Genomic DNA, 26,789 nt, shown 5'->3' with positions numbered 1-26,789 from the left:
CAGGCGGCGGCAGGTGGGAGAGTGTAGGGAGGCGCCCCCTGCCCCCTCTGCCGGCAGCTCTCCCTCGGTCTAGATGTCAGCCGCGAGCTCCGAGCCAGCGAGAGCGAGCCAGAGAGGGAGCGGCGGCGGGCGGCGGGCGGCGGGCGGCGGGGAGGAGAGGAGGCGAGGCGAGGGAGGGAGGAAGGGAAGCAGGGAGGGAGGGAGGGAGGAGAGGAGGACCCAGAGAGCGCCAGGCAGCTGGAGTTTTTGCAGCGCTTGGCCGGGCTTCAATGCACAGCAGCAGCGAGCCGCGGCGGCAGCAGGCAGCCCGGGAGCTCCGGCGGCGGCCGAGCCAGCGGCGGCCCCGCTCCCTGCCCCCTGCAAACTTTGCTAGCAGCCCGCCCGGGGGGCCGGGGGCGCGCCCGGGAGGCCCGGCTCGGCCCGCGGCCGAGCTCTCCGCTGCCGCAGCGCCAGCCGCCGCCGCCACCGCCGCCGCAGCCCCGTGCCTCCCCGGGGAGCAGCCGGCGGCTCCCGAGGCCCCCCAGCCCCGGCCCCAGGGCACTGCCCAGCGAATCCCCCGGCAAGGGTGGGGGCTGCAGCGGCGCGGCCGGCCGCGGGCTGCCGGGGGGCGGCCGCCGCTACCCAGAGAGGCGCGCAGAGGCGCCGAGAGCGCTCCCCGGCGGGTCCCCCGCGCACTCGCCGCGCCCGGGCAGCGGCCCGACCGGGCGAGCATGGGCGGCGCGGAGTGACGCCGCTGTGCCCGCTTGGCATCAAGGACATTCAGCCCGCGGGGGTGGGGACGAAGGGGGGCAGCCCCGCGTCGCCACCGCAGCCCCCGAGAGCCGCCGCCGCTGCTCAGACTCCCGGGTTGGGTGGAGGAAAGGGGTGTTCGGAATCGATCCCCATTTTCCGACCTTCTTGTTGGACATTACGCCCACCTTGGACGCCGTAAGAGGAGCTGTCAAGCCCCGCAGGCTCTGATTCGGCGCCCTCCGCGTTCCTCGGTTGCTCCCGGCTTCCCTGTGCCTCGGTGGAGTATTTGCGTTCGGGGCTGGGGCTGGAGGAGGCAGCCACACGCGCGCACACGCACACGTTCAGAGGAGGGCGAGAGGCAGCGGCATAGGCTCCATCTGCAGTGTCAATGCGGCGCTCCCGCTGAAGGAGGGAAACGCGGCGCGTCCAGGTAAGGAGCCGGCCAGCCGGGGAGCGGGGCCGGGCGGGCGGTGAGGGCAGCGCGGTCGGAGAGACCCGGGCCGGGTCGGCCCGGGAATCCTCGGTGCCCTGGAGCTAGCCCGCGGCACACGCACACACACACACGCAGGCACACACACAGATCCACACCGGCACACACAGCGCTCGCGCACCTGCCCATGTCCCACCTGGGCGCCCGCGGAGGTGCAGCGGCCGGAGCAGGGATTTCCCGGGTGCGTTCTCCTCTCACGCTCCCGGACTCAGACTTCTCTTTCCCGGACTTTCGGGGTGGGATTCTGTGTATTCCCGGCTCTGCCTCCCACCCGAAAAGGTTGAGGGAGCGATTTTTTAGCTCTCAGCCCCTTTCATCCCTAGCTGGGCTTTAAAACGGGAGAAGTCCTGGGAGGTCTCCGGAGACCCACCCAGTGTCATCGCGGCCCCGTGGCCTTTGGACACCCTGGGATTTCAACGGGAGACAGAACCACAGATATTCGGACGCCTATTTGGAGAGAGTGATGGCCCAACGCGTGGAGAGGAGGCCACATAGGCGGTTGGGGCTGCAGTTCTGTAGGGCGGCGCATATGGAACAGACACTGCGTTTCCCCAGTAAGAGGCAGCACAAACGCCTTTCTGAAGCGTGGCACTGCTTCCCCGGGAATGCGCCGAGATTTCAGACAGAAAGCGGCTTAAAGCATCGCCGCGTATGTTGCTTGTCTAGGGAAGGTACGGGGGTCATATCCTCCTTAAAAGGTATGACCTTATTCACAGCCTCAGTCCCTGCTTAGCAGCAAGCAGACAGGGCTTGGGTCCCCTCTCACCTCCCTACCCTTCCTTGGCACATGGGGCTGCCTTCCCTGGTGCCTCCGGCTGGCGAACACCTGTCACATGCCTTTCGAGGTGTGTGTCTGAGAAAGATAACTAGAAGGGGGAAGCACGAGGGGTGTAGTTCTCCAAAAGAGTAGGCTTCCCTCCCTCACGACCGCGGCAGGCGGCGGTGCCCACTGGAGGAGGCAAAGCATTCATGGGTCTGCCAGCGTCCCCCAGAGCCCAGGGCTGCTCCGAGTGTAGAACCACTCCACAGAAGCCCATTCTTTAAGGTCCTATATCCCGAAAGCATTTTCATTCTTGTTCTCTCTGGCTGGAGTTTCACAGGCTGCTCATTTTAACTTTTTCTGGAGGAGGTAGGAAGTGTCTGGGGTTCTAAGAGGCTTTTCCATAGTTCCCTTCTTGGGGTCTAAGAGCAACTCATTTAGGGTCTCAGTGGTCATAGGGAGAAGAACATGAGCTCCAAAACAAATTTGGAATTGAATATACATGTACAAGCTCCTGCGTTTCTCGAGCTGTCCCTTTGAGGTACCTTTCTGGGCAACCTGATCATATCATTCTCCCCCAGAACTGAATAAGCTTGTACCCTCTGTCCAAGATCATGTGTTCAGAGTATCCCACAAACCCACCAGTGGAAAAAATATGTTACAAGTCTTCCAGAACATGATGGGAGAGGAGCAAACATTCTTTTGAACAAGGAGGCCTCAGTGCTAGGCTCAGAATTTGGGTTGTTTTTGTAAATCCTGAAGATGGGGGATGAATGAAAGGGCTTTTTCAGCACCCTGACTCCGCTATTTCCAAACTTTTTTCAGCTCCTGCAAAGGTCTCTGGCTAGGCTGAGGAGAAGCGCAGATGCCCCGGGAGGGAGATTGTATTCCCGCTGTGTGCTGTGTGAGCTGCCCTTTGATTGACTGAAAAGCGTAGATGGAATAAAGCAAATCTCTCACAATGGGGAGACCCCAGTAGGGGGAAGAAACCTTATTTGCTTTTTAAGCATGGTGGGCGTGTGCACACACATACACACCCAAGATATATACCCACATGCGTTCTCAGAGTCTGGCTAAATGTGGTCAGCTCCCCCAGCATGTGTGACAATGGGGTCCACCTCTGTCTTCCGGGCTGTGGAAGAAATGGAACATTTCTCCCCACATGCCCCTCGAGGGCGTGGACAGGTAGGTCCCACCTACGTGTACAGCAGCACATGGTTTGCAATAGAAATAATGAGCTCCAGCAACAGTGGGTGCCTCCCAGGTAAACAGTCCCTCATGAGACCTGGAAGAGGCAAAGGGATAGGGTACAGGATCTTCCTGAAATGTCTGCATCTTCCCTGCAGACCTCCACTCCTTTCTCTGCTTTCCTCCCTACCCTCTTTCCTTTCTCATGTATTTGCAGCCTCAGGATCCATCATTTTAATGCAAAGCCAGCAGTCATTATGCTGGTTATAAGCTAAACATCTGGGTTCAAACAATCTCCGCACTTTCTGCACTTAGCGTTAGGTACCAATTTGGTTTCTAGGACAAGGCAGGCATTAATTAACATCTCTGTAAAGCGGAGTATATATCACGTTTTCCTGGCTCTCTTGCCCAGCCCTGGAGCATGCCATACTGTCATTCACCCTCTCTGCCACTCTTCTGTGCCCTTCCTTTTAAGTTCTCTGAGGTCTTTCTCACTGAGAAGGGATTCACACTAGAAAAACTCCAGCCATGAATGCTTCTTTTCAGCAGACCCTCACTGCCTGGTAGATGGTGCTTAAGGCAGCTCTCCTGTGAGCACTAGGCGTGGGTCACCTGCAAGCTGCTCCTTCTTGCCCAATCACAGCCTCCCGGGGCTCTCCTCTGTCCTCCCAGGACTTCATCCTGGATGCCCACCGGGACACTGCAGACATTTCTGGAGGACTCCAAGGCAGTCAACTTGTTTCCTTTCTCCTTCTCTGTGCCTTTCTGTCGCCTGCTGCTGCTACTCCCTGCAGACAGGGAAATCTGCACGGCAGAGTCTGCCTACATACACTTGGCCTCGGGATCCTTTTCATCACAATGAGGGCTGCTGGGAATGAAGTGGGGGCTTTCTAGGATGGCAGCAGTCCAGAAGTGGGAGAGAGCTAAAGGGGCTGGGTCATTAACCACTCTTGGTTCATAGTTATCATCAGGCTTTGATGCAAAGAAATCGCAGTGGATCTCTCTACTTCTAGCCAGCTAGGGGGCATTTCTTAGCTGCTTCTCCCCATCCTCACCTAGAGAAGGCATACGCAGACAATGAACATCAGAGACCTGTTGGAGTGGCTCTGTGGTGGGTTACAAGGGGGCGGCAGCAATACAGAAAACACGACCATGATCTTGGCTGTCATTAGACTATGCAACAGATGTGCCAGTGTCTCTTCTCTTCTTATTTGTGTCCGGCGCTACCCAATGTGAAACTGTCTCAGATCCTGGGCTATTGAGTAGGTTCATTTCCCTCCCTTGACACCTCCCTTCCTCTCCCTCCAACCCCCACTTCTCTGTCCCCACCATTTGCTAATCTACCTCTTGGCTTTGTGCGCACATCCGCCAGCCCATTCGCCCTCAAATTTGCGGCACTCCAAGAAATCAATATAACATGAATTTAACGACAGCTGGATGATTAAGTGTTATTTATATTTAAGAGCGGCATTTTAAAAAGACGTCTCACTAATAAATCAAACGGCTGTTTGGGAGATGCACATGATTAGGATAATTGGCCTATAGGCTCTATCGAGCTATGCTTGGTCCCCACAGGGCCCCGTGGACAGGACACTGTCTCTTTAAAAGCTGCAAGCTCCACTGCTCCCTCCCGGGACTCCCACCTGATCCCCTCTAGCTGCCCAGACTTTCTCTTTCTTCTTTCATGTTGTCCTCACTGCCCAGGCAGTACCATTCAAGTTGTGGTAGGAAGGTGGAGCCTGTAGGGAGGCTGAAGGGGGCTCTGCTGCTAAGTGGTAAGAGATGGATCTTGAAATGAAAGACGGGCAGGGGTCCTGATTCCCACAGCCCAGGCCTGTTCCTGAAGGAGGAGGCTGCTTCCCTGCATGGTATAGAGCAGCCTGGAAGAAAAGCTTCCCGAGTCCCTGTGTAAGTCTGTGTAAGCCCCCACACCCCTGCCCTGTCCTGTGGCATCAGCCTCCCAAGGGAAGAGGCTGTGAGGATATTAGTATTGGTTTCAGTTCTTGTAAAAACAATGGAACGAAAGATGATAATTAATGATGATGGTGGCCAATATTTATTGAGCACTCATTAGGGCTAGGCACCATTTAAGTAGTTTGCCTCATAACAACCCAGATAGGCTATTACAGTCCCCATTTCCTCCAGGAGGAAACTGAGATGCAGGAGGTTAAAGACTTTGTCCCAGATCACACAGCCACTTAGTGATGGAGCCACGTCTCACTTGTGAGCAATCTGACCTTTCTCCTCATCACTGTGCTGGTTGCCTCCTTAGAATATATGTGTTCACTGTATTGCTGCCCCTGTGGGAGGTTTATGGGTGAGGGCTTGGGAGGAAGTTTAGAATATCTGGTCCTAGTCTCTTGCACTACCTCCGTGATACCAGGCAAATGTATTTATTCATTGAGACTCTATTTCCCCATGCATCAAGGGGGATGAATCTTCTCTTTGGCTGTTGGTAGGTTATAAAATTGCATGGATCATTCTAGCAGAGTGCCCAGGTCCTGAGGGTGACTGTCACCTCATTTGGCAATTCCCATTTTCTCCCAGGAAAAAATAAGGAGTGAATGAACGAATTGAGTGAAGTCCCCGTCTTTACTTTAGACTCTCTGAGGCTCCAATTCTGATAGGAGTCTAGTTCTCCCTGCTGACTGCTTCAAATTGCTAGTATTGTGGAAACAGCACTTTCTCATTTCATCTTTAAAGTAGCTGTGCAAGGTAGGTATTGCTTATTCCCATTTTGATAGCATAGAAACGAAGGCCGAGAAGAGAGTTTAGGTGAGATGTCTAAGGCCCCAGGTTGCTAAGGGATGGATGGTTTTTTCCCTCTTGGGCAAAGATTCTTACCATTACACCACTCACGGTAGGTGTTTGACATTTGTTCACTCATGCATTTATTACTCGTAGAGTTTCTGACTTTAGGATCCAGAAGCAGGGAAGAAATCTGTGCCTGGGGACAACATGCCATGCTGGGTACCTGGATCCTATGGTGGTTGGAGCAGAGACTCATCAGATGTTGGTGCCAATGGACCATGTCAGGGGATAGCCATCCTGTAGCACTTAGAGGAATTTTGATAGGTGCCCATTTGCATGAAGAAAGTAATCCAGACCTGAGATGGTGCAGGCCAAGGCAAGGCATTAGGAATTATATCCTGATGCCAAAAGGTGTGGGTGTGAATCCCTGAAGGAGCCCATGGGCCTGGTTGGGTTCTGTCCCATTCCAAAGCCAGGGCTAAGCTTAATCCCTCTGGTCCAAACGTTTTAGGAGAAATCCACAAGCGAGGCACTTTGGTTACTTGTCTTTTTTTTTTTTTTTCTTTTTCTCCAAAAGACAAACTTTTATTCCATGCATTATTTCTTTGACTTCTCTACACTGTAAAGTGAGTGAAGGTTCTGTCCAACTTGAGGTGGCTAGAAGGGGTGTACTTGGAATTTCATCTCCTCCCCTCTGAGGCAGCAGTAGGAATGAGTGGATAAAACACTGGCAGGTAACGTCCTGTGCACACTGAAACCAACAGGTGTTGGCGAGATCTCAGGCATCCTCTCTTTTCCTTCTGAGCTTGGATCTTCCCCTTCTCCTCTATGGTGTTTCCTCCATGAACCAGGATTCGCAACAGCAAATTGGATTTGGGGATGTTTTGTCACTCCAACACAAAACAGATCACTAGCTAAGAGGATAGAGCCTCCTCAGTCAATGCGCTGAACATAGCCTCGCTGAATTAATTCCCAAGGTCTTACAGTGTAGAGTATTTTCACTATGAAGTGCGAGAAGAGAAGCAGTTGAGGAAGAGGTCACTGGAAATTTAGGAAAGGAAAACCGTGGCAATTGAAAGGCTTTCCTGGTCTTTGCTCAAGATCAGTTCCTTATCTGACATACTCACTGAACTCTTCTCGAATGAGCACAGCTGGATTTCCCTTTTGGTAGTGTGGAGGCTCAAACTAGAAGGTGAACCAATCATTCCTTGGCTTTGGCCCAGAGGCCAAGAGGAAAGAAGTAAGCAAGGCATAGCTGGTGGATTGCTTCCGTTCTTGTGGCAGGGTTAGAGAGTGAGAGGAGACAGTAGCAGACTTCAGGATGTGCAACTGAAGAAGCAGCCTGCCTGGAATGTCAGCTAACATTGCTAGAGTCAGTTGGAATTCATTTTCTTCCTCTCCGTCTCAGACCTGCTTTCCTGAAAGTAATACTTAAAACAGAGCAGAGTTTCCCAAAGTATATGCTGTGGGGGAGTGAATAGGCATTACATACAAAAAAGTTTCCACAGTCAAATAAGTTTGCAAAACCCTGGGTGTAAAGCAAAGCTAAAGTTACTCCTTGCTGCAGGACTTCTCAGATCCTTTAATACACTCACATGGATTGCGAAATCACAAAAGTAGATATACTGTGTAGTGGACCTGGAATCCACTGAGAAACACTGAACTAAGACAGGCACTTTCCTATGTCTACTCTCAAATGTGAATAAAGAGGTGGCTTCTACAGTGAAAATTTCCACTGAACCTTTGCATTACATAAACCAAGTACTGGATTCTGGTGATTGTGTAAGCATTAGGTTCTCAAGCAGAATTGTGCCAAGCAGGTAGAGAGTCCACCTCTGGCCTCAGCATTTGCTCAGGCTTCTTCAGAGCCTATCCTGCCCCTTGTCTTTCCAAGGAAAGAGACAGCTACTTAGGCACATGTCCATTTTCTTAGGTTCCTCGATGATTCCAATATGTCCCTTTGCTTAAAAACCACTGTTGTGGAAAAAGCTAGGCTTTGGAGACAGATAGATGTAGAAAACTCTAACTAAAGCATCTTGGGAAAAATCATTTTATGTTTCAGTTTATTGTTTATAAAATGAGGAGGTTAGTCTAGATCGGTGATTAAACATATTTTAATATGTATACAGTGAAAGTCTTTGCCCCAGTGAAATTTTATATGGAATTCCAATGCACAGAACAGATGCAAGCAGGACTGTTCTTGTCAAACCTATGGAGAGCCTGGGCCTTGCCCCCTCTGCCTGTCTGTCCTTCACCCCAGTCACAGCCTGGGTTCCCTAGAAAGTAGAGCTCAAGGCAGAAGCTGTGTGTTACCACTTTATTGAGGGGTGGGGTCCCAGGGAAGCAAAAGTGAAACAAAGGAGGAGAGGTAGGGAAGGAAGAAGAACAAATAGTGTGTTACCAAGCTGGCCCTGGCTTCCCAGTGAAAAGCAGCTGGTGGCTCAGTCACTCAGGAGGTATCCAGGGAAGCCTGGTGTGAACACTATATCTCAGAATAGTCTGTGGTGGGGAGGCACAGCCAGCAGTTAATCCACGGGTCCTTCTGGTCTGCTGTAGCTCAATGGTCACAGGTCAGCCCACGAGGCTTCAGTCAACTCCTCTCACTTCGGGGTTGGGATACCAGGTCAAGTTAGAGCCTCTGTGGGTCAGGCCCTGGGGCTGGGGCTTCCTTGGTTCTCCCTGCAGTAGGTATGTCAGAGTTAACCCTGCAGGAGCTCAGCCTTTGCCTCTGAAGGAAGAAAAGACAGCAAGAACTTTAGGATCAGAGGAATGGCAGAAAGCATCACTGGGACCTCTCTTGTCCATTAGATACTGACCCTGTCTTCTTCCCTAAATACATATGCTTGCCCCTAACCACTGATTGATGTGAGCAACTCACTGACTTAGAGACGTGGGTCTGCGTTAGGGCATCTGCCTGAGAGGAGCAGCTCCTAGAGGGTAGGGTCAGCCCCTGCTTCAAGGAGTGTCTTGTTTAGTCAAGAGCTCAATTCATGCTTTTTAATAATGGTGAAGAAGCTGCTACTGGCAGTGGCAATGATAACAAGGGGAACAGGAAAATGACTGCAGCTCAGAATTGGGGTGGGGTGGCATGATGTCAGGTGAGACTCTGCAGATTTGGGTAGATACATAAATTGGGAGTCTGGGATAATAGTTTCCATGCAAGGAACATAAAGTTCTTCAGAACAGAGTCAGATGGCAAGACAGGGCAGGGTACTCCAATTAGGAGCCCCAGAATTCACGAGTCTATGTCAACACTAGTCGACTACACTGTGGGTTATCCAATTTAAACCCCAAATAGAAACCACATGAAGAATGGGTGCCAATCCGATATCTGGAGACTTTTCTAATGTTTTGGGACTTGTTAAACAACAGCAAGCCTTCCGCATAGTGGTGTGTGACTATCTCAGGGACGGCACAGCTGCTGGGAAGCAGGGAGAGGTCGTAATGACCTCTGCCACCCCCCTAGTTTTCAGAAATAATGAAAGCATTGAAATATAATGCTACAGGGGACATTTCTGCATAAACTATTTCCTGTAAGTCATTGCCTTTAGCTAGTCCTGCCCCTCATCAACATTTTTTACTACTCCTGTGCTTTGAAGGCCCTTTAGGGTCAGGCTGGGCAGAGGACTGATGGTCATGCTGTGCTTGTGACCTCTTTCCAGCTCTCTTGTCCATTAGATACTGACCCTGTCTTCCTCCCTAAATGCACTTGTCCTTAACCACTGATTGATGTGAGCAACTCACCGACCTAGAGACGAGGGCCTGCATTAGGGTGTCTGCCTGAGAGTTGCAGCTCCCAGAAGGTAGGGTCAGCCCCTGCTTCAAGCAGTTTTTGGTTTAATCAGTAACTCAATTCATGCTTTTTAATAATGATAAAGAAGCTGCTACTGACAGTGGCAATGAAAACAACGGGAATCATGTATTTCCTTATACTTTAGGTTGAGAGGGATCATTTCTTACTTCTTGTATACTCAGTGCCCAATCCAGAGCCTATCTTACTGGAAGCAATGGATAAATATTTGCTGTAAAAATAGAAGGAATAAATGGAGCAGGATAAGGTGGAGAAGAATGACCTTAAACATATCAATACTAGGGAAGTGTGAACCAGGCTAATATGGTGGGTTCTTGCTCTGCAGCAGGGACAGAGCCAAAAGTCAGGCTGACTGGCTATTCCAGAGGATTCAGATGAATCCAGATGGGTGCAGGCTGAGCCCCTCAGTCACCCTCCAGCATCCTGGGTCATAATGGTCAAGGACAGGTAGGTGCAGTGGTATTGCTCATGGATGCACATGGAATTAAATTATTTCCCTCTGTGCAAAACTCACTATGGGTTTAGGCGCTGATAGATTGAAGGGGAAGACCAAGCTGAATTTAGCAAAACATTCCAAAGACTAGTCTATAAAATCCTTCATGGAAAAAGCGTTCTGTGACCAAGTAAGTTTTGCAAGCATCCTCTCTTTTGTCCTATTCACGGAGATGCACAAGGGTGAATTAAAGGCGAAGAAGACCTGTTATTGGGAAACCTATTTATTCTTCGCCCACTGCTTTTCAGGTTATTGGGCCATGGGGATCCCTTTATGTGGGTGTATTTAAGCCTATTGATGTCTCCTGGAAAGAGGGTTCCCTAGAAAGGCATTTTGGGAGATGGTGGCCTTCAACCGGAAGCTTTCAAGTTTTGGTTTACTTCAGAGGTGAAAAAACCGGAAGAATGAATTCACTGTACTGATAAAATGGGGACTTGCAGGGACTTGTGGCCCCAACTTTCAGAGGCACTGCCTGCCTCTTGTCCTTGTCATTTGCTTTTGAGACTCCCAGAAATGACTGCGAATTCTCACAAAACTTTAGCGACCGTGGCCTTGCGATCTGCCTTCAGGTGTATATTTCATAAAGAAACCATTTCGAGAAGTGTGAATGCCATTCTGACAGGTTTGTGGACATGTTTCCCACAAGTGGCACTTTTTGCTTGCACATAACAGATCAAGATGGATGTTTGCAAAATATGTGAGTAATGACATTCACCTTCTCAATTTTTTTTTCTCCAGCTATACTTCTTGAATAAGAGGCTTCAATATAACTGACAAAGATAAGTGTTCTTTATCAAATTAACAAAGGAAGCTTGAGTTATTAAGACACATCTCCCTAAACTTTGGATGATTGAAACAAATTTTCTCTTGGGAAGAGAAAACTTTGCCATCCAAGAAAGGGCTGAGTATTTCTAATTAGACTGTAAATCCATGGTTTCCACCACTGGGTAGTGACCTGGGAGTGAAGTTAGGCATTTCCCATGGAAAGCATTTTCACCACCTGGCATTCATCTAACACAGTAATGATTGTGTATGTGCGTGTGTGTGTGTGTGTGTGTGTGTGAGAGAGAGAGAGACAGAGAGAGAGAGAGTGGGAGTGTGTATGTGGGTTGGGGTAAAAGGGAGTACCCTCTCAGTGGTATTTGGGTTTGAATCACTTGGGGACACTGGTAATTCACGTGCCCAATTATAGGCCCCCCCCATTGCTTGGTATAGGCATGGTCCTCCTTTCCAGAGTGAATAACAGTTGCTAACACACACTAACAAAATTCCCCTGACGCCCATTCATAAGGCATTGCACTGGTGATTCTATCAGCATTAAACTGTTTGGTGACTGAGCTTAGAATTATAGAAATCGGAGAAATGAATTAGCAGTAAATCAAGTCCCAGCTGAGTTCGAACCCAACTGCAGTGAGTTTTAAATTAAAAATATCTTGCTATGATGAAGCAGTTGTAAGTCAAGCACTGGAGCTCTGTCGCTCTTGACTTTGGAGAAGTGTGGCAGCCACCCTTTGAAAGGAAAACCCTGACAACAGCTTGTATTGATTCCCAGCCATGCTGGGAAATTGCCACTTCGTTTCTTCTTCATAAACTGTTGACTTTCATTTTTTTTCAAAAAAAGGAATCCTATTTGCAGGGATACAGCAGGGCTTTGGGAGGAAGACAGGTGGGAGAGGGCTCAGGCCCATGGGGGACTATTCATGGCATTCTCTTTGGTCCTCAGGAAGAGTCATGCTGAAGGGGAATCTGGGTCTGCGGGTGTCATGTGGTTTGTTTCCCTGCTCGGACCATATGTGATTCTTCTTTCTGGAGGATCTGTACAAAAACAACAAAGAGAACACTTCAAGGAAGCTGCAAGACTGTCGTGTTGCAGTGACAATTGCGGTATAATAGGAAATCATTTATGTAAGTTACAGTGCCCTCTGAATGGAGCTTGTCAGAAATGTGGCTACGGTCTTTCTAGGCCTATTTTTGTTTCTTCCTGCAAAATAATCCTGAGGTTTTCATTTTCAAAGCAATTGAAGAAATATTATGTACTGGCCAGGGAATACAGAAACTGAGCTTCTAATCCTAGGTCTGCTGAATGTCTTTCAGCGAGTGCCCTCTCTGGGCTAGGCCTCAATTTCTCCTCTTTAAAGCCAGGAATAAGCCCTTGCTGTTTCACACCTGCAGCCCAGGAGGTGAGGATGAATGTGGCCTTGCATATTAAAGAGTTGGGTGAGCATCAGAAGAAAGAGTCTATTTACACACAAGGTCAAAGAAAATCAAGACAAAGAGAATGAAAACTGAGCTTAGGCCTCTCATCACACCTTTATCAGCTCCAGTGTGTTTGCTGAGCTGGTGAGGAGGTATAAGTGATAAAAGCCACATGCAGAGGGTCAGAAAGGAGAATGTAGTAGGGATGGCAGAAGACCGTGGCAGGGGATGGTCAGTGCAGGAGTCCAGAGGCCTGGGTCCCCGGGGAGATCTCTATCCTGGCAGTAGTAGGTTCAACTGGGGACTGCAGAAAAAGAAAAGGGTTCGTAACATCCCTCGATGCCTACATTTCACCAAGCTCCATGCACATATATTTGCATATTTTAGTAAGAGACGTTGATATGATGTCATGAAATATTTAATCAATTAATTGATCAAGCAATTAGTCAATTCAAGCAATATTTATTGAGTGCCTACTATGTGCTAGGCACTATGTGAGAATTTGTGTAGAGATGAAAGACCTACTTCTGCCAGGAGGGAGTTCATGGCCTAGTGTGGACACAACATATGTGGGAATAGAGAATTTACATGCAATGTGGCAGGAAGTGAGATTGAGGCATGAAGAGAGTGCTCTGGGAATAGGAAGAGAGGCACCCATCTGGTTATGAAAAGCAGGACATGAAGAAGGGCTCCTGGAGAAGGAGGAGGAGGAGCAAGAAGAGGGGGAGGAAGAGGAGGAGAAGGAGAAGGAAGAGGAGGAGGGGAAGGAAGAGGAGGAGGAGAAGGAGGAGGGGGAAAAGGAAGAGAAGGAGGATGAGGAGAAGGAGGAGGAGAAGGAGGAGAAGGAGGAGGAAAAGGAGGAGAAGGAGGAGGAGGAGAAAGAGGAGGTGGAAGACGAAGAGGAAGAGAAAGAGGAGGAGGAAGAGGAGGAGAAGGAGGAGGGGGAAAAGGAAGAGAAGGAGGATGAGGAGAAGGAGGAGGAGAAGGAGGAGAAGGAGGAGGAAAAGGAGGAGAAGGAGGAGGAGGAGAAAGAGGAGGTGGAAGACGAAGAGGAAGAGAAAGAGGAGGAGGAAGAGGAGGAGAAGGAGGAGGAGGAGAAGGAGGAGGAGGAGAAGGAGGAGAAGGAGAAAGAGGAGAAAGCAGAGGAGGAGGAGGAGAAGGAGGAGGAGAAGGGGGAGGAGGAGAAAGAAGAGGACAAGGAAGAGGAGGAGAAGGGGGAGGAGGAGGAGAAGGGGGAGGAGGAGGAGAAGGGGGAGGAGGAGGAGAAGGAGGAGGAGAAGGAGGAGGAGGAGAAAGAAGAGGAGAAGGAGGAGGAGGAGGAGAAAGAAGAGGAGAAGGAGAAGGAGGAGGAGGAGAAGGAGGAGAGGGAGGAGGAGAAGGAGGAGGAGGAGGAGGAAAAGGAGGAGAAGGAGAAGGAGGAGGAGAAGAAGGAGAGGGAGGAGGAGGAGGAAAAGGAGGAGAAGAAGGAGGAGGAGAAGGAGGAGGAGGAGAAAGAGGAGGAGGAAGAAGAGGAGGAGGAAGAGGAGGAGGAGGAAAAGGAGGAGGAGAAGAAGGAGGAGGAGGAAGAAGAGGAGGAAGAAGAGGAGGAGGAAGAGGAGGAGGGGAAGAAGAAGGAGGAGAAGGAGGAGGAGGAGGGGAAGAAGGAGGAGGAGGAAGAGGAGGAGGAAGAGGGGCATCCAGTTGAGTTTTAGAGGATGTTTTGAAGGATCTCTCAGATTGTCTTTGTGAACTCATAAGCAGACGTCCCACGTGGAGGAAGCAGCACAGAGAGGTGAGAGCACAGCCCTTGGGGTCTGCAGGAGTTCAAGGCAGAGGTGGGAAGTGGGGCAAGGGGCAACATGGCAGAGGCTACACCAGGAACAGTATCAGTGTCCAGCTAAGGGATTTATCCATCAGGCAGCAGTCAGGCCTTGGGGATCTCCAGGAAGAGAATCAAAACCAGATTTGTACTGTGGCAAGGTTAAGCAGGGGCCACGTGGAGAATAACTGGAAGTGGGCTATTGCAGTAAATCAAAGCATCCTGAGCTGGGGCTGATCAAAGGTGGTGGCAAAGGAGAGAAAGGGGCTGATCTGAGAAGTACATCATAGGAGTTAGCGCTGACAGATGGTGGATATGGTGGTGAAGGTGGTGGGCAGCAAAGAACGGGCAGTGGGGCTGTCCTGCAGGTGTCCTGCCTAGGTGGCTGTGGGAGATGATGCCATTCATGGAGCTGGAGAAATCTGGACTGAGGCAGGTTGTGGGGGAAGTGGTGGGGCAGGAGTACTGCATTCTTTTCTGGACAAGGTGAATTGAGGCACATGTGGATTTGCAGGTGGAAGTGACCAGGAGGCCGGTGGATACAAGGCTCTTGTGTCCCTGGCAGCTTCAACTTCATGCTTACCTAGTGCTGTTTCCTTCTGGACCCAGTTGCAGACTTAGGAGTTCCTTTTGGGATCTGGCAGAAACTTGACAAAGAAGCTAGAAGATCCACACAGAGATTCTTTCATTTTTCAAGTAGTTCATGTTTCGATGTAAACATACTGTCTTGGACAATGTACTTGAAATTATTCTGAAAGCATCCCAAGTATTCACCTTCCCTTAGGAGAATCCCACTACTTTCCAGTGGAAAAAGAACGATCCCTGGAGGTTGAGTAGCACCCAGAGTGCTACTTATGGAGCAAGCTTGGAACAGAGCACACCTGGGCCACTGTTCTGCTTGTTCCCTTCCTTGGCGCGTGCCTCCAACTTCAGTGAGTGCATGCTCAAAACAGTATGGTCTAGGGAAATGAACTCCACCATGAACTAAGAGATTGGTGATTAAAATATTGACCTTGCCCATTAGGAATAATGTCCCATTGACCTAATCCCACATTCTGGGAGGTAGGACAAAGTCTGCACAATCAAAGCCTGCAGGTAGTACCTGGCCGCTACATAGGGTTGGCTTGGTCCAGGAGTGTCAGGTGTCAAGGAAAAATTTTTATGATTGGAATGCCATTAGGTGGGGCAATCCCTCTCCAGGTTCTGCCCCCTGTTTCTTATATCTTTGCTTCACAAATCTATGATGAAGGTATTTTTAAAATACCAGACACAGTCTAGGGCTTAGTAAAACTCAAGCACTATCTGTTCTCTCTCTTTCCAATACATGGGGAAAAATGAATGGATTAGCATATTAGTGACAGATGCTTTGCATTTTGCAGGGGAGCTTTATAATTTAGTGGTCTTCATTTGTTGTAGGAGGTGTAGACACGGGCTCCTGTGTTCCATTACAGAGTGCATGCCTTAGGAACTGCAGAGAACAGGCCATTGGTTTGAGCAGTGCTAGAGAGAGATATACCCAACTCCTTCAAGTCTTCCCAGATGCTTTCAGCACTCTGTGCTGCTGTGGAAGGTAGTGAGACTTGGGGATGGGGAGAGGCCCGAGACAGTGCTGGGCCTCTGACTAGCCCAGGCATCATTTAGACCTGTTCTTCCAGACTGAGGGACCCCGGGAGTTCAGGCCCAAAGAGTGTCTTTAGCTGCAAAATTGCAGTGCAACATCAAGTGAAACGATGGATCTACCCTCTTCTCTGGATTACTTCTGGGTATCTCAGAGCTGCTGATAAAATTGGCTTGTGCTTTGGGCTGTCTTGTGGGGAGAAACGGGGGGCAGGGTAAGTGTTTTTGAGCTCTAACCTTTCAAAAACCCCACAGAGGTGGCAGGATTTCTGTTCATTCCTCCTCACGCCTCTTTTCCCAGCTCTTGTACATTATATCAACTGCTCTCGGCATGTAATACATTTATGGAGCTGCACTTTTAGTCTCAGGGAATTCAGCAGCTTCTCCCAGTTTATCTGGTGGCACATTGTTTCCTTACTAGGAGGCAGAGGGCAGGGCCTGGGGCTCTAAGAAGGAAAGTAACCTAACCGCAGTGATCTGTGGTTAGCACTGGAATAGAGCAGTTGATGCCACGGGGGGTGTCCTTGTTACATCCCCTCACCATGCCCCTGTCCACTGCAACTGAGGCCTTTGGGATTGGTGAGCTGAGCCCTCTCCAAGGCTGTCTCAGAGCCTGCAACAAAGGTAGGGAATCCCTACGCTTTCCCCTTTTCTTGTACCACCTTCTTACATTTCATTTTAGAGACTACCTACTGACCTGAAGGCATCAGATGTCCTCAAAGGGGCTGCTGGCTTTATGCTTGGATGAGAAGATCTAAGAAAGGAGGCAAAGGCAAAAGAGGCGGGATACTGACCATGTGCATGATGTCAAATTGGACAAAGAATCTTGGCTGTCATTGGCTCCAGGCCGAGTGTTGGGGGTGTGGAGCAGAGAGAGGGAGCTTTGCTAAACCCAGGCCTAATTGCATGAAGTTGCTGTAGCTCATTTCACTCTCCTTTGTTCCTTCTCCCAGGACTTAATACTAGCAAGACCGAAGCCTTCTTGGCAAATACTTAAAAATAAACTAATTAAATAATTTTTCTAAACTGTATTTATATTTCTGGCAATCATTATTGAGTGAAATGCTATTTTATTTACATCTAGGATTTGCGGCAATGTAATAGAAGTTCTCTTGTTTTAATTTGATGATGCTCATTTTTGGAATATTCTAAAGAGCGTTTATAAAAAAGCTTACAGAATATCACATGACCAAATATAGAAAATTCGCTTTGAAAATATGTCATTTCTCCAGCACATACTGTTTTGAAAGAATGGCATTTTCACTTAAAACTTATATTTGAAAACTTAAAAATATTGCTAGGCATGGAACAGCATGTTAACCAGGTAACAAATTTTACAAGTAGACTTAGCCACATGCCAGGTCTGGGCATTTTTGTGTGCAGACAGTAGTATACAGAGAGACTTTCTGAAAACAGCCTGCCAAGAATTTCCTGGTAATATATGATTTATTGGCTTGTATTTTCAGTATTTATATCTCATATCCCCACTTAATTGCAAGCTTCTTGAAAGCAGATATTGTCTTAGACACATTTGCAGTTCCCTTTGGACCCAACATAAGGTTATTTGATTGTCTCTCTCTCTCTCCCTACCTTAAACTTGGTTTTCTGAGCTTGAAAAGAGAAGTATTTGAATGGTCGGACAGTAGAGGGCATACACATCCTGAAACAGCTGTGGATCTACAGGAAGTGGGAAGTAGCTTCCTGGGGAAGTCTGCAGGCAGTGATGTCCATGTTTTTGTGTTTATTCTTCCATATGATTATCATTTTTCACCAGCTGATGGTAAACAGAGCACCTAATGAGTTGGTCTCTAGACCACAGATGTACCATATTGCTTGGTGGGCACAGAGGAGCTGCAGATAATATCCTTTCCAAAATGAAAACTCCATTAAACTTTGCTGATTTCCTGTTGTCTTTGGTCAAAAGGTCCAAAGGTTTTGCAAAGGTGAAAACTTAAAAAAAAAAAAAAAAAAGGTAAATTCAAGGAAAATTCAAGGAAATAAAGAGATTTTTATTCAAGGGCACACACAGTTGCTCCTTGGTAATTGATTGCCTGTCTTTATGTACCCCCTCCTCCCATTTCCTCCATCTTCTGAGAAGAAAATCTTAAGTTGTAGGTTTTGATAAACTCTCTTCCCACCTCTTTTGTCTGAGCCAAACATCCTGGCTGTGCTGGCAAGTTGGGAGCCTTTGCAGGGGATGGGAACAACTCAACTTCAGTAGCACGTGATAGAGGGCTCTTTCTCTTTTAACTGCTTTGCACATTGATGCAGAGCTCATTGCTGCTCATGGTACAGGTAGGTCTGACTCCACATCTAATTTTGTGCAGGTCACCATTTACAGGAGGTGTAGATAGCAAAGCCCAATGTCAAAATTCATCCGCATGGCAGGGTTTCTGGGCAGCCCTTTAAGATCTTAGGGCAGCCCCCATCCCACTGCTGGTTCATAACTAGTGGGTCTCTAAGCTTCTCCCACCCTCATTATATGTGTGTCTTCCACAACCTTCTGCCATCTGGTACTTTATCCATTAATATTTTTTGAAGCCTAAAATTTGAATTTTTGTTTGTCACATTCAATTTCTTTTGGGGGGTCCAGTTTTGACCTGTTTCAGGTTGCTAAGATAGTCTTAAACTTTGTGTCATCCTCATCAATGGGTTGAGCCTTACTCTACTATTAAATGACTTCTCTCATATTATCTCATTTGACCTTCACAAGTCCTGGAATCTGTCAGTTGCAAATTTGATAAATGTGACTCTCAGTCTTCATTCAACTTACTGATAAAAGTATGAAACAGCACAGCACCAAGGACAGAACCCTTTGACGTGGCATTTTCTGAAGAGCATCACTTTTGGGTTGGACAAATAACCATTGATTCACTTTCTTTAGGCTCCAGAAGCAGGGGAGCACCCAGGACCCAGGATAGACTTTGGAGGCAGATAGATCTGGCACTGCAACCCGACTTATGCCAAATTGACCACGCCCAATGGGCAGATTATGTGGGGACTCATTTCCAATGATTATAGGCAGGTGAGAGCTATGGGCCTTCTCCACAACCTTCCTACAAAAGCAAGTTGCAGACTCAATTCTACCCTACCTACCATTCTTTGTTAGTAACCAGGCACAGAAATAGCCATACAGCCTGTTTTTGAAGCTCAGTGTGGATCCTGCTCTCTGCCTCATCTGGTGTCCCGGGAAGGCTCTCAAGATTTGCTGATATAGCGGATCACCTCAACCCTGCAGGTGGACAGCCAGAGGGCACAAGGGGCATGCAGTAGGCAGAGGCTCCCTCTCTGGCCCCAGGGTGTAGTAAAAATATTGTCAGTTTCTGCAAGTATCAGGAAGTGAGAAAGTTTGAGAGGCACTGACTTAGTAACTCTGACAAGTTTATTTCAAGGAAGATTTATTTGAGGCAGATGTGGCAATGTGGTTGCAGGTTTCGGCTCACCTTCTAGTGGGATTAGAGGACAGCATTCTTTGAGAGATGAAATAGACCCTAGTAAGACCCCTAGGCCAAGAATGGAGCCACAAAGGGCTCTAGGCTTGCCAGATTCTTGTGCCCAAAGGGCAGAGATGCCTGGATGGCATTTCTAACCAATTATGCATATTCAACACTGCTTAATTTCTCGTTGATAAATTGTTTCTAACATCTCTTATGCATTTTAACAAACAGTGTAGACTCTGATGCAAGGCTTTCAAAGGCTAAGTCACCGGCCCTGGTTAGTTACAATACTTCAGATGTTGACTAACCATCCTTGGGTGAGGATTGGAACTAACTTATATTATATCACTCTGTTTAAGCTGGCACATTTTAAAGTAATTTACAGACATCATCAAGCCTTGGCTACTCAGCTGTGTGGCATCAGCATGTTACCTGTCTTCTCTGTTGTTCAGTGTCCTTATCATTAAAAGAATAAAATAAGGGACTACTCTAACAGTTAAGTGACATAACTTAACTGTGACATAACATAACTTAAGGGAAATAGCTTGCACACTGCTTGACACATATTAAATGCTCAATAAATGGAGAGGTGATATTATTGAAAATTGTTGCCTGTTCTTCAGATTCCTAAAGCTTGTCAGTTCTACTACTTGCCACCCTGTGTTGAATTAAAACACTTCAGTTTTCTTGGTTTATAAACAGTCACATCTGTTTCTAACACTGGGCTTCAACAAGTCTACTGCCTTGAGGTTCTATAAGCAAATGGGAAGGGAAGAAGAGCAGGTGGCTGGTCCCATTGCATTAATTCTGGCTCTCTGTCAGAGTATGACCTCTTAAAAAAAGATTTAAAAATATTTGTAGGGATTCCTTTATTTTTGGAAGACTCCGAATTTTCTGAGTCTAGATTTAACAGCCACATTTATATATTCAATCTGTGCTCAGATCAGCCATCCACATGTAAACATACATTATTTTTATAGGACCTGGAGTGATATCTTAGATAATGTGCTTTCTTGCCAGGCCATGGTAATAGTTAGGTTTTTTGTTTTGTTTTGTTTTTTGTTTTTCAGGTTTACCACCCAAGACTCTGAATTTGGTGTAGGGAGAGCAGATAGGAGACTCTTGGCTCAAAGCAGTGGCTAACCATTAGTGAGTAATTATTGCCTGGAGCCTACCTGATAATTATGCCAAGCATTGCAGGATGGGGCATCTGCTAATGTTTGCCTGCAACAAAGTCAGAAAGCTGAAGTGGTCCATCACAGACCAGAGAGGTGTATTCAGTGTACATGTTATTTGCATACTTGGATGTCCTCACCTGCCTTCAACAGGGGATATTTATGAGCACAGCCCATCTCAGCTGTCTTCAGCCCCAGGCCCTGGTTTCCTGGAAAGACAGCCTTAAACTGGCGAGTAAGGGCCTCTGGGATTCTCCCGTGTGGTTTTCATCATGTACAGCCAGCCAGCCAATCAGAACCCTCTGCCCTGAGGCATCCTGGTTCAGAGCATGCTCGATTCTTCCAGGCACCTTAGCTTTGAAATCAGTGAAATCTCTGCATGATGACAAACGATTAAGCTGGAAACATTGCATTATTCCCAGCAACACTCTGGCTGAGAGAGGAAAGAACCACTGGTTGACTGTGGAGAAAGGTGATTTGCCACTGTGGAGAGGGAACAAAAGCTCTGAGAGTCTGGAACCGGAGTGTGTCAGTATGTTTTGAAGATGATGAGACCTCTGTGAGCAGAGTCCTGCTCTGGGCTTGTGGAGATGGTCTTTCCACAGCATAGCACATCATGGGGAGATTTTCCATTGCTTCTCTGTCCCCTAAAAGAAAAGGGGCACCTCATTGTTACACTGTTCCCCCAGGGTCCTTGTCACTGCCATCCTCTACTGTTCAGCCCATCTACAGAATGCAAAAGAGGGGCCAGATATTCTGTGCCATTGCTTGAGTGTGTGTCCTGATATTTTTGGGTTGAAAATAGTCATATATTTATATCTATATCTATCTCCAAATGGGTATCCTTAGGCAAAATTGAGAAGTAGTTGAATTTTGCCCCAAGTACTTGGGTATCTCCTTTCTATCTCTCTTTCTTTCTTTAGACAGGGCTTTTGGCGCTATACACTGTAGTGTGTATACCTGTGAGCTGGGAGCAAATAAGGGCTGAGATTCTGCTCATGTTTTATTGGCCAAGGCTTGGTGTATCTCTTTGCTCAGGAAGGGCTGCCCTTTTCTTCCCCCAAGATGCCTTCTGTTTACCAACTTCTGTTTACCAAGTTCTGGCCAACCAGAGAGGACAGCACTCCCTAATTCTCAGTAAATAGCCATGTAGACCAGTGGGGACCCTGCTGTTTGCACCCTCTTCACTCTCTTCTGTTTAGCCTTGGGCCACAGAAAAACAGAGGTGATGGAGGAGGTACACTAAGGTGTAAGATGTTGAAAGAGAGAGCATGATGCTTGACCCCAAGAAACCATGTTCCAATGGTGGACTTTCAGGATGTCAGTGGAGGGAGTAAGATGTGGACTGTGCAGGGGGCTTTGCTAGAACCTCTCAAACCAGACAGGAAGGTCCTATGTGTGGTTATTCTCTAGGTGCCTGTGCTTCAGATTGAGCTCAGGGACAGCTGTCTCTGGCCCCTCTTTTGCATTTAATTTTCATGTACCCTGCCAGGAAGCTTTCCCCCTGGGCTGATGACTCTCACCCCTTGGCTTTTCTGATGGGTCTGGGGAACCTTTTCTGATGGGTCTGGGGAACGGGGAGATCCTTCTGACCGTGTCATGAGCCTCCTGGGGGCAAAATACCATTCACAGTAATGTGGAAAATAGCCTAAGGACTGCTGAGAGCTGCCTCCTGCCATGTCCCCCAACTTCCTTTATGTGTATCCTCCCTGTCATTCCAGGAAATGCTGACCTCTGGGTGAGCAGGTTGCAGGCCACGCCTGGGGCTGGCAGAAACATATCTCAAGACGCATCTGCGAGGCTTCCAGATCATCCATGTGTGGATGCCGTGCAAGAGCTAGGCATTCAGAGCGGCAGGTTTTCTGCCTTTGAGGTCCGCCCAGAGAGACTGGCTTTTCCAGCAACCAGAATTAGGAGGAGCTTCCGTTTCATGGCATGGGAGCCCACAGCACCCCAGAATCCTGAGCCAAGCATTCTAACTGCTAACAAGCCAATGCCCTGCCTCCTGGCAGAATCACCCCTAAGAGGGCTTGTGATAGGCAGTACTGGTCCCAAGACAAAAATTTTTTTTGAGTTTCTTTTATCCTAACACAACTTCTACTTCAACTAGCATCACTGAGCTGGCTTTGGGGTGAGGGTCTCAGGCACTGAATTGATTTTATACAGAAGGGCATTTCTCCTGATATTAATCTTTAGGGAAATGAAAGCCTACTTTTATTCTGCCCAGTGTTTCGTGGTCCAAAGCGGGTGTGTCTCCAGATGAAGGAAATGGAGTATCAATGCTAATTTGAGATCCAATGAGCAGCGGCTCAGGTAATCAGATACCACTTCAGCTGGAAACCTCACACCTGCAGAAGGACTTTTTCTTCTCACCTTCCAGAGCCTTCTAGCTATGAGGTGTGCTACAGGAAATTGGGAGCTGATGAAGAAGCGGACTGCCCCATTCCCACTCCCAGGGCTGCCTGTAGAGAGTCCAGACCCTTCACTTCCCAGTGCCTACCATCTTGGGGCAAAGGTACTTACAGTTACTGCTTGTGAACCAGAATTTTTGAAGGGGGGTAAGACTAACAAAGAGCCCCAAACAGATAACTCCCACTGTGGCTTCTTTTTGACCAAGTGGTTGCTGAGAACTAAATCAACTCTCCTAAGTGTGTTCTTTCTCAGTATTTTAAATCAAGGTCTAGGAGTCAGGGCTTCAGCACTGAGGTTCCGGGTAACTCTGCCAGCTGTGATCCTGGACACCATCTCTGAATGGCTTTTCATGCCCCAATTAATGTCTTCCTTGCTCATCATATTAACTCTCACCAGGAGTTTTCCTGTCAAAGGAAGGAGGCGGAGCGAGCACTTAGCTTTCCATCTACTGTCACTTCGGCTGCATCTTGGCTGCATGTGTGGCATTGATTTTACATGTCCCTCCTCAGCAAACCTGCTAATAAGATTATTTTCCTTCCTCTCCTTTCTCCCACCCCCTTCAACCTGGCCCTGACTCCTGGTCAGACCTTGATTACATGTCTCATTGATTCCATTCAGCTATTTATTAATACACTAATTAGTATGTTCATTTAAAGGAGAGTGACACCGCTTTTTAAAAATAGATGTACAGAGGTGTAGGTTAATGGAAGTCTCTGTTTATTTAACATCGATGTCTGGTGTGAAGAGGATTAGTTTTGGATGTTAAAAGGACACAGGGGTTTTTCTGGGGCTTAAATCACTTTAGCTGACAGTCAGTAACACCCTTTGAAAGGTGACACCTAGAATAGTGTTTCATTTTCCTTCAGTGATCATAGATACTCCAGTATTGGGGTGGGGAAACTAGAGGGCAACTGAGAGGGTACAGTACAGGGCTGGTGGTATTAAGTCTTTCGCAGATAGCTCTGATTGTGTATGGGGACTGGCTGGCCCTTACAGCCTCCAGTGAGGTATACTCACTACTCTGGCTGTAGGACCTGACTGGCATTTTGTAATGAAAGGTTTGTGAAGGGAAAAGCATTGCTTTTCTATTATAGACTTGTTCTTTTTGTTCTTGAGTTGCTCACTATTAATCATGGCCGGTTAATTCTGTAACAAACCACCTCAGTTCAATATGGGTTAGTATGTGGGGAGATTTTGCTCCATGCAGTCATTCAGGAGCCCAGGTTCCTTCCATGTTGTGGCTCCACCATCCTGTTGAGGGCTTCTCAATTTCCCATTGGCTCTTCTGTATCTGGTCAAGAGAGAAAGGAAGAGAAAATGTGTGAAGAAAGCTGCTGAGTGCTCTGGGGACCTGGGTGTGCACCTAAGCTCTTTGTCTCCAAGTTCGGTGTGCGGGACTGCACTTTGAGTGTTGGGGAATTGTCAGGAGGCTGCTGCTGTGGTCCAAGGGAGAAATGATGAGGACTGGGCCTGGGGTACTAAATGGAAGAGAAGGCAGAGGCCCAGAAGTGGGTCTTGGTGAGAACTAGATGAGGCAGCTGAGGGGCACGGAGGACTGAGTGGGTGCTTGTGCTCTAGCAAAGGGAGAGAATGCAGGAAAAGGAGCAGGTGTGGAAGAACTGATGGGGCCTGTTTTTGAGGAGCTGGATTTGAAGTGTCTATGGGACAGCATGGAGATATACTGGGTGTGTGAGTGGCCAGGAGGTCAGGGGGAGACCAGGATTAAGGTCTGCACTGCAAATTGGATGAGGGGCTATGGGTACAGATGTGGTCATTGCAGCCCAATGGGGTGGGAGGACTATTAGGGTCATCAGCAGCAGAGGAGCTGGACTCTTCCTTTCCTCCTCCCACTGAGTCTTTCAGACAGAAGCCTTGAGGGAGAGGAGGACGGGGGAGGTTAATTGTGTATAGCAGACCTCGGTGCCTTGCAAATACAAAATAAAGTCATATTTTGGTTAAAACTCAAATTATAATGATTTTTTAAATTAGCTGAGCTGCACTCAGATCCTCTTTAAGTGTCTACTAATTGCCTCCTGCAGCTGAAGAAATGCTGACCCCTCCCTCTCATTGCTATTTCTCCCTGTTATTCCAAGCCTGGAAGAAGTCCTTCCCCAGATTCCTTCCAGCACAAAGAGATCAGGCTGTATGTTTGAATATAACTTTTTTTGATGGGTCGAGGGTAATAAAGGAAACACAGAGAGTAACTTAACACTTCTTCAAAAGGTAGCCGCTTAAACCTGTCCTCACTTGTGGGTACCTCATGCCCCACTCCTGGGCATCCTGCTCCCTAGAGGAAGAGCAGGCTCACCACCATGCTGTGGGGTCGGGGGTACTCTGAGTTGCAATGAAGACCCACATTCCAGCCCTCATTGTCTTCCTAGGGAACGTTCACTTCCTTCCGGGTAAACCTTACCTTTGGGCAGCAGGTGGGGTATCGCCCTAGCCTTAAGGCACCCACAGAGCAACCACAGCAGAACAAGGTTACAAACCCAAAGTCTGGGTTGGTGCTCCAAACTGCAACTGGATCCTGGGCTCAACCTCCACCTTCTTGTAAAGTGAGGATCTCACCCACCTGTGCTGTCTTCTTCTGCCTAATTTTTAAACTATAGCTCTACCTCTCTCTACCTAATATTCAAACTGTGGTTTGAACTATAACTCGTCTGCCGGTCCACAAAAATAAGCTGAGCATTCTAAAGTCATTTTAAGAATAAAATCCCAACCCCCATGCTGTTCCCCAAACAAACAAACAACTCACACTAAGGAAATATTAAAGATGTAGCAGTAACTTAACCCAAATAGCAATTGACATGAGTGCTGAGGAATCCTCCCTGCATTTGATGTACTTTGCCATTTTCCAGAACACTAAGGAGGGTAATGGCTCAGGCAAATGACCCTCCCAGGAGCAAGGAAATCTGTCCCCAGGAAGATTTTAGGGTCCACTCACTTTTAAGGTTTTTCCTGCCTTGATGGTTCCAGCTTTCAAAAATCTTGGGAGGGTCCAAATGTATCAGTGTCACCGGGGTTGGGACCCAGGATTTTTTTAAGTTCCCCAGGTGATTCTCATGAGTAGCCAAGTTCGGAATAATTTCCAGTGTCTGAACTAAGTGGTTCAGGTCCTACCAAGACACCTCAAAGGGTGTGAGTAGTTAATCAATAGTTTGCACGAGGGGAAATTAGGTTCCCTGGGATTCCTGTTTTCTTAGGTGGGATAATGATAGGGGTGTTATCGGAAAAGGGTCCTGATCCAGACCCCAACAGAGGTTTCTTGGACCTCACACAAGAAAGAATTCAGGGCAAGTCCATACAGTAAAGTGAAAGCAAGTTTATTAAGAAAGTAAAGGAATTAAAAAATGGCTACTCCATAGGCAGAGCAGTAGGATGAGTTGCTTGACCAACTATACTTACGGTTATTTCTGGATGATATGCTAAACAAGGGGTGGATTATTCATGAGATTTCCGGAAAAGGGGTAGAGATTTCCTGGAACTGAGGGTTCCTCCCTTTATTAGACCATATGGGGAAACTTGTGGATGTTGCCATGGCATTTGTAAATTGTCATGGTGTTGGCGTGAGTGTCTTTTACCAGGATACTGTATTATAGTTAGCATATAACCAGCAGTGGGGATGACCAGAGGTCACTTTCATCACCATCTTGGTTTTGGTGAGTTTTGGCCAGCTTCTTCTCCGCATCCTGTTTCATCAGAAAGGTCTTTATGACCTGTATCTTGTGCCAACCCCTATCTCATCTGGTGATTAAGAATGCCTAACCTTCTGGGAATGTAGCCCAGTAGGACCCAGCCTCAGTTTACCCATCCCCTATTCAAGATGGAGTCACTCTGGTTCAAACACCTCTGACAGGGGTACATTTTACTCTGCAAACTAAGAAATAAGAGATTAAGGTTTAATAGCTATGTTGGGTATTTATTGGAAC

At 47.9% G+C, this 26,789-nt stretch overlaps 1 protein-coding gene across 1 annotated transcript in view; it reads left to right on the top strand.

The window, feature by feature from the left end:
* Positions 1–583: 583 nt before the first annotated feature.
* Positions 584–26,789, top strand: part of PLXNA4 (plexin A4) — a 449,849-nt gene continuing 423,643 nt past the window's right edge. Inside the window, exon 1 of the mRNA XM_007982959.3 lies at positions 584–1,162. The gene's annotated coding sequence lies outside the window, so the exon portion shown is untranslated. The remainder of the gene's footprint in view (positions 1,163–26,789) is intronic.

Source organism: Chlorocebus sabaeus, chromosome 21, assembly GCF_047675955.1.
Source record: "Chlorocebus sabaeus isolate Y175 chromosome 21, mChlSab1.0.hap1, whole genome shotgun sequence".
Lineage (NCBI taxonomy): Eukaryota > Metazoa > Chordata > Mammalia > Primates > Cercopithecidae > Chlorocebus > Chlorocebus sabaeus.
The sequence above is the reverse complement of the archived record's forward strand: the minus strand, read 5'-3'. Positions and strand labels throughout refer to the sequence as shown.